Source organism: Dendropsophus ebraccatus, chromosome 6 (assembly GCF_027789765.1).
Source record: "Dendropsophus ebraccatus isolate aDenEbr1 chromosome 6, aDenEbr1.pat, whole genome shotgun sequence".
Lineage (NCBI taxonomy): Eukaryota > Metazoa > Chordata > Amphibia > Anura > Hylidae > Dendropsophus > Dendropsophus ebraccatus.
The window spans coordinates 65,087,058-65,094,722 of NC_091459.1; positions in this window are offsets into that span (position 1 = coordinate 65,087,058).

Genomic DNA, 7,665 nt, shown 5'->3' on the forward strand with positions numbered 1-7,665 from the left:
TTCAGCATTGTGTGAACAGAGCCTTTCTGTGTTTTCAATCCACTCCTGGTTTTGGTTGCTATGAGGACCTGACTTGAGGACCAAATACTGCCTGAAGTATACAGTGTGTGAACCCAGTATGGTGCGTTCACACCTACAGGATCTGCAGCTGATTTTCTGCAGCAGATTTCATTTAAATAACTGAACACAGCATCAAATCTGCTGCAGATCCTGTAGGTGTGAACGCACCCTAACAAGTACTGGTATAATGATTGGCTGCTGTGGGTAAAACAAGACAATGTGAGTTTAATCTTGGCCAGTATATCTGGTGCCAAGTGAACTGGTATACAGGGCCGGCCTTTGGGGTGTGCGACCTGTGCAATTGCACAGGGCGCATCACTCCTGGCCAGCTAGGGGGCGCTCTGGCAGACAGAGAGCTGCACATATAACTTCGACATGGGAATCTCTAAGTTACATGTGCTGTCTGCGGAAGCGCCCCCTCTAGCTGGCCACCTCCCCTCCTCCCATGCTGGTTGCTTTGGGGCTCTCCTGCAGGCACTCAGCACATCTAGCTTAGAGATTCCTATGTCTGTTAGATGTGCAGCCAGTAGGGACGCGCTCCGGCCCACCGAGTTTACTGGGGACCCGGTAAATTACTGTTCCTAGTATGTCCGGTAAGCTCCGCCCCCTGTATGCAAGCCCCGCCCCCGGCGCCGACCGCGAGTGGGACACTGGGTGCAGAATCTTCATTATCCTGCTGAGAAGCATCAGGTTAGGAGAGGGAGATAAAGGAGGGAGTGGGCCTAAAGTGAGAATAACCTAGGGACAGCAGCAGCCACATCCCTCAGTGTGCTGGGACAGACCAATGTCCATGCTATGAACCAGAGCCAGCAGCAGCAGCCTGTGCTCAGCACCAGGGGCGTAGCTAATGTCTCCTGGGCCCTGGTGCGAGAGGCCAACTTGGGCCCCCCCCCCCCCTCCTTTCACGACCAAGTGATGCTATTGTGTGTGTGTGTATATATATATATATACACACACAGTGGTGCCTTGGATTATGAGCATAATTCGTTCCAGGACCGTGCTTGTAATCCAAATCCACTCTTAAACCAAAGCAAATTTTCCTATAAGAAATCATGTAAATGCAGACAATTGGTTCCGCACCCCAAATATATTTATTATTCTGTACTGTACAGTAATGGAGAGGATGGGAAACACAAGGGCTGACAGAGACTGCAGGGAGCATGAAGGAATGAGCAGGGCAGATGTGGGCACATACATGCAGCACTCTCTGTCCGGGGAGAGAGGGGTTACAGCTATGGAGAGATTACCCCCCCCCCACAGTCCTGTCCCCTGATGTAAGCCCCAGCCTGAAGGGGATCTGCTATGATTTGGAAGGTGTTTAGAGTACAGTGCTGTAGACCCCGCTATGCAGGCCATGCCCCTTCTCCACTCGCGCTCCCACCCAATACAGGAAGTTCTTAAACCAAAGCAATGTTCTTAAACCAAGTCACAATTTTGAAAAACTGTGAGCTCTTAAACCAAAACGCTCTTAAACGAAGTTACTCTTAAACCAAGGTACCACTGTATGTATGTATATATATATATATATATATATATATATATATACACACACACACACCAAGACAGATATTACCTATTACCGCCATACTGTTACCGACCAAATCCTGTATACTGAGACCAATATTACCAGTAATACCAGTATATAGGGAGGAAACATTACCGCCACACCACAACCACTACCATCACCACCATATTGTTACTGACCAAATCCAGTATACTAAATCACCTCATCCAGTCATATAGAGGTGGCCCCAGCTCTACACAGGCTCTATACACCATATACATTACTGTGCAGTTATATCAGGTGACTCACAGGAGACGTCTTTTCTGATCGGAGTTATTTCCTTTTCATCTTCTTCTCCATCCGTCCTGGGCCATTATGAGAACTTCTCCGAGCCACGAATCCACAGAATCTGCCAGACAGACATATTAGGCTCCTCACACTGACACCATCCTCATCTATATACACACTGCACATCTGTACTGTCCCCTTTACACCCTCATTTAGTGGGTAGCCCTGACTCTGTGACCTCCTAATAATATATGCCCCCCTCTGTGTATTCCCTCTCCCCCTATGTTGCCCCCCCAAATAGATGGCCCCCTCCCTTATAGATGGCCCCCTCTACCCCCTCCCTTATAGATGGCCCCCTCTACCCCCTCCCTTATAGATGGCCCCCTCTCTCCTCACCCTCCCTTATGGATGGTCCCCTCTCCCCCCACCCTCCCTTATAGATGGCCCCCTCTCCCCCCACCCTCCCTTATAGATGGTCCCCTTCCCCCCCCCTCCCTTATAGATGGTCCCCTTCCCCCCCCCTCCCTTATAGATGGTCCCCTTCCCCCCCCCTCCCTTATAGATGGTCCCCTTCCCCCCCTCCCTTATAGATGGTCCCCTTCCCCCCCTCCCTTATAGATGGTCCCCTTTCCCCCCCTTTATAGATGGTCCCTTTCCCCCCCCTCCCTTATAGATGGTCCCCTTCCCCCCCTCCCTTATAGATGGTCCCCTTCCCCCCCTCCCTTATAGATGGTCCCCTTTCCCCCCCTCCCTTATAGATGGTCCCCTTTCCCCCCCTTTATAGATGGTCCCCTTCCTCCCTCCCTTATAGATGGTCCCCTTCCCCCCCTCCCTTATAGATGGTCCCCTTCCCCCCCCCCTCCCTTATAGATGGTCCCCTTTCCCCCCCTTTATAGATGGTCCCCTTCCTCCCTCCCTTATAGATGGTCCCCTCCCCCCCCCACCCTCATAGATGGCCCCCCTCTTTCCCCCCACCCTCATAGATGGCCCCTCTTTCCACCCACCCTCATAGATTGCTCCTCTTTCCACCCACCCTCATAGATGGCCCCCTCCTTCCCCCCACCCTCATAGATGGCCCCCTCCTTCCCCCCACCCTCATAGATGGCCCCCCTCTTTCCCCCCACCCTCATAAATGGCCCCCTCTTCCCCCCACCCTCAGATGCCCCCCTCCTTCCCCCCCACCCTCATAGATGCCCCCCTCCTTCCCCCCCACCCTCATAGATGCCCCCCTCCTTCCCCCCCACCCTCATAGATGCCCCCCTCCTTCCCCCCCACCCTCATAGATGGCCCCCTCTTTCCCCCCCACCCTCATAGATGGCCCCCTCTTTCCCCCCCACCCTCATAAATGGCCCCCTCTTTCCCCCCCCCACCCTCATAAATGGCCCCCTCTTTCCCCCCACCCTCATAGATGACCCCCTCTTTCCCCCCACCCTCATAGATGGCCCCCTCTTTCCCCCCACCCTCATAGATGGCCCCCTCCTTTCCCCCCACCCTCATAGATGGCCCCCTCTTTCCCCCCACCCTCATAGATGCCCCCCTCCCTCATAGATGGCCCCCTCCTTTCCCCCCACCCTCATAGATGGCCCCCTCCTTTCCCCCCACCCTCATAGATGGCCCCCTCCTTTCCCCCCACCCTCATAGATGGCCCCCTCCTTTCCCCCCACCCGTACAGGCTGATAAAAAAAACAAAACTTAACTCACCTGACATCGCGCTCCCACGTTGATTCTCACTCCTCCTGGTCTGTCCCCGGCTGCTGCGCGGCTGCCGGGGGTGTCGCGTTTTATCCCCGGCAGCGCGCGCATCCCAGAACTCCCTGCGCGCCGGAAACCGGAAGTCAGGGCCCAATGCGCGCAGGGAGTTCTGGGATGCGCGCGCTGCCGGGGGTAAGACGCGACACCCCCGGCAGCCGCGCAGCAGTCGGGGAAAGACGGAGCCAGACTCTTGTGACCGCAAGCAAAACAATGCTTGCGGTCACAAGAGTGATTGATCGGGGGGCCCCGCGGGCCCCCCTTGTGGCGGGCCCGGTCGCGGCGGCGACCCCCGCGACCACGGTGGCTACGCCACTGCTCAGCACTGATACTACTGCCATATGCTGCTCGCTGGAAGGAGTCTTTCCTGGGCTAGTAAAATTATATAGCATTTGTGATTGGCAATGATTTATCGTAGTCAGTATTATGGCAGTCACGCAGCTTTTCCAGCATCCTGTATGTCAGTGTAATGGAGGTCACCCAGCTTTCCCAGCATCCTGTATGTCAGTATAATGGAGGTCACACAGCTTTCCCAGCATCCTGTATGTCAGTGTAATGGAGGTCACCCAGCTTTCCTAGCATCCTGTATGTCAGTGTAATGGAGGTCACCCAGCTTTCCTAGCATCCTGTATGTCAGTATAATGGAGGTCACACAGCTTTCCCAGCATCTTGTAGTCAGTATAATGGAGGTCACCCAGCTTTCCTAGCATCATGTATAGTAGTCAGTATAACGGCGGTCACCCAGCTTTCCTAGCATCTTGTATAGTAGTCAGTATATGGGGGGTCTCCCAGCTTTCCCAGCATCCTGTATAGTAGTCAGTATGATGGGGTTACTCAGCTTTCCCAGCATCTTGTATAGTAGTCAGTATAATGGCGGTCACCCAGCTTTCCAGCATCTTGTATAGTAGTCAGTATGATGGTGGTCACCCAGCTTTCCTGGCATTTTGTACTCAGTATGATGGAGGTCACCCAGCTTTCCCAGCATATTGTACTCAGTATAATGGAGGTCACCCAGATTTCACAGCATCTTGTAGTCAGTATGATGGAGGTCACCCAACTAGATAGATAGATAGATAGATAGATAGATAGATAGGCATGGTAACCTGCTTATGTTCCCTATGGGTAACATAATCGGTTGGGGGCCCACTCAGACTCGCTCGCCCCTCCCTAGACTGAAAAACTAGCTACGCCCCTGTGTACAATTGTCTGCAGGAGCGCCAATCAGGAAAGCCATGGACCGCCGCGGAGGCACCTGTCCTCATGTGTGCTGGTAAGTACCTTTATTGGGGGTCGGGTGGTTTAGAGGGCTTTGCTTTAGAGGTGGCGCTCATTGTAGTAGGATTTAGTCTACCATATCTAAATCCTTCAGCCTCCCACTACATTTGTGGTTTGATTGTGGGGGTTGTCTGGAGGGGTGGGAGGCTGTGGGATTTAGTCTATGTCACTATTATGGGGTATCGGGGGGGGCGCCGAAAGAAAGTTTTGCACAGGGCGCCATCTACCCTAAGGCCGGCCCTGCTGGTATACAAGCACATTTTCAGTCTATAAGGCATAAGGTCCCTTTAGAGTGGAAGATCATTGGAGAAATGAGAATTCCTAAAAATCGACCCGTGTAAATGAGCTAGTTTGTAGGCTGATTGGATCTTTTATGCAGCCTTTTAAATTATTGCTATTGGCCACATGTTGCCCTGTGTAAAAAGCTGATTAGTGTAAAAAATAGGACTGGATCCTGTCATGTGCAATCATAAGAGTCTTAAAGTATTAAATATCGTTAAAAATAAAATATTGCTTTTAATGGGACTAGCATAGAATGCCCATAGTAAGGCTAGATTGACACATAATGGATCCGTAGCGGAATTCACGCTGCATATTTGCAGGGAAATCCGCAGCAGATTCATCGACAGAGCATACTGTACGTGCTCCATGGTCCGGTGTCTGGATGTCCCGCTCAGCCAATCCGTGACTGCGGCGGGGCAGCGCACTGATTGGCTGAGTGGAATGTTTAGCCGGGAACCCCCAAAGCAAGCTGGAGTGTGGAGCAGTTACAGTATGCCCTGGCTGGCGGGAGGTTAACTTACATATTCCGCTATGAGTATGTATTCTCATAGAAAATTTGAGGCAATGGATCCGCAGCGGATTTTGCTGCGAGTTCGCAGTGTGAAATCCACTGTGGATCCGTTATGTGTGAATCTAGCCTTAAGATAATACCCATGTTTTACCTTGATAATTTAATAAAAAGCAAATCTGATTAAAAACAAGTACATCTCTCTCGCTTTACAAACAATAGAAGGAAATAGAGGAGATAAGAGCGTGTTTATTGCAACCCAACATGTTTCCAAACCGTACGGATTTCTTTTTCAAGAAAAATTAAAAATAAAATGTACGGTTTGGAAACACGTTGGGTCGCAATAAACACATTCTTATCTCATCATCTATTTCTTACCTTGGAGCTGCGCCGGTTATACCCATTTGGAGGTGTTAGGACCAAACCTCTGAAGGTGTCCTGTGGTATCTTGCACAAAGAGTTGGAAACAGATCCTTTAAAGATTTTTAAAGTCTTTTTTCAACCGTACTAAGTATGTAAAGAGCATGCATCACTCGGAAAACAGTCAGGACAAGCTGGGCAGTTTGATAACTAGGTGTAAAAATATTTAGTATATTGTGTAACCACATAATTGAAATTCTTATTTTATGCATGATCATATTGAGACCTGGGGAATTTAGAGGCCAAATCAACACCTTGAACATTTTGTTATGTTCCACAAACCACTGCTGAACAATTTATGCAGCCTGGCACACAACATTATCCTGCTAAAATAAGCCACTGCCATGATGGGGTGTACCTGGTCTGCAGCAATGTTTATATAGGTAAGACCTGTCCAGCCCACTGTTGCTGCTCTTGATGGTGGACAAATATCAGCTTTGGCACTCTGTAATTCTGTAGTCAGAGATGCCATTCACTTCATGTTACACCTTTCTATCATAGCAATAAAATCCAATCCTGAAAGTGGAAGCAATACACAATAAAGATGTTATTCTTCTGCTTATTAACACAAAGAAGGAGACTGTGCGATTGCTTTAAAGCGACTCAGTACCCACAATCTGACCCCCCCCCCCCCCAACCGCTGCTTTTAAAGGACAAGTGTCATGAAAAACTTTTTCCCAGTAATTGATGAAGCACATTACAAAGTTATATAACTGTGTAATATGCTTCAATCACCTATCTGCCTCCCTTCCTTGTCTTTTCCCCCCTCAACCCCCAGCAGGAAGTGTAAGAAACTCATTCTTACCCAATTACTGTGGTCACCAAGCTCTTCTCTCAGCTTCTTCTTGTGACAATGAGTCATCAGCAGGAGGGCTGGGCTAGCTCCTGTTACACCAGCCTCCCCCTCCCCCGCCTTGTCAGGTGACTCAGCTTGCTCAGCTCCGATTGGCTGAACAACTGCAAGCCGTCTGAGTCCATGTCACTTGCTTATCTTCCCTAGTGACATGACTCCTTCACTCACTGAGTCCACTCGGCAGCAGGAGAAAGTATGAGGGGAGGCTGCCTATGTGCTGGGAGTCAGTCGGATGGAGAAGATAAGCAAGTGACGTGAACCAGATGGCTTGCAGTTGTTCAGCCAATCGGAGCTGAGCAAGCTGAGTCACCTGACAAGGCAGGGGAGGGGGAGGCTGGTGTAACAGGAGCTAGCCCAGCCCTCCTGCTGATGACTCATCGTCACAAGAAGGAGCTGAGAGAAAAGCTTGGTGAGGACAGTAATTAGGTATCTGTGAGTTTCTTACACTTCCTGGTGGGGGGTTGAGGGGGGAAAAGACAGGGAAAGGAGGCAGATAGGTGATTGAAGCATATTACACAGTTATATAACTTTGTAATGTGCTTCAATTACTGAGAAAAAAGGTTTTCATGGCACTTGTCCTTTAATCCAAGATCTATCCTGGGGTCTGTTCGGCAGGTGATGCAGTTTTTGTCCTAAAAAACAACTTCTCTGTCCCTCCTCCCCATCCTCCTCATGATTAGAAATGCTCCAGGCAGATTGCCTACTATTCGTCAGCTGTGTGAATAC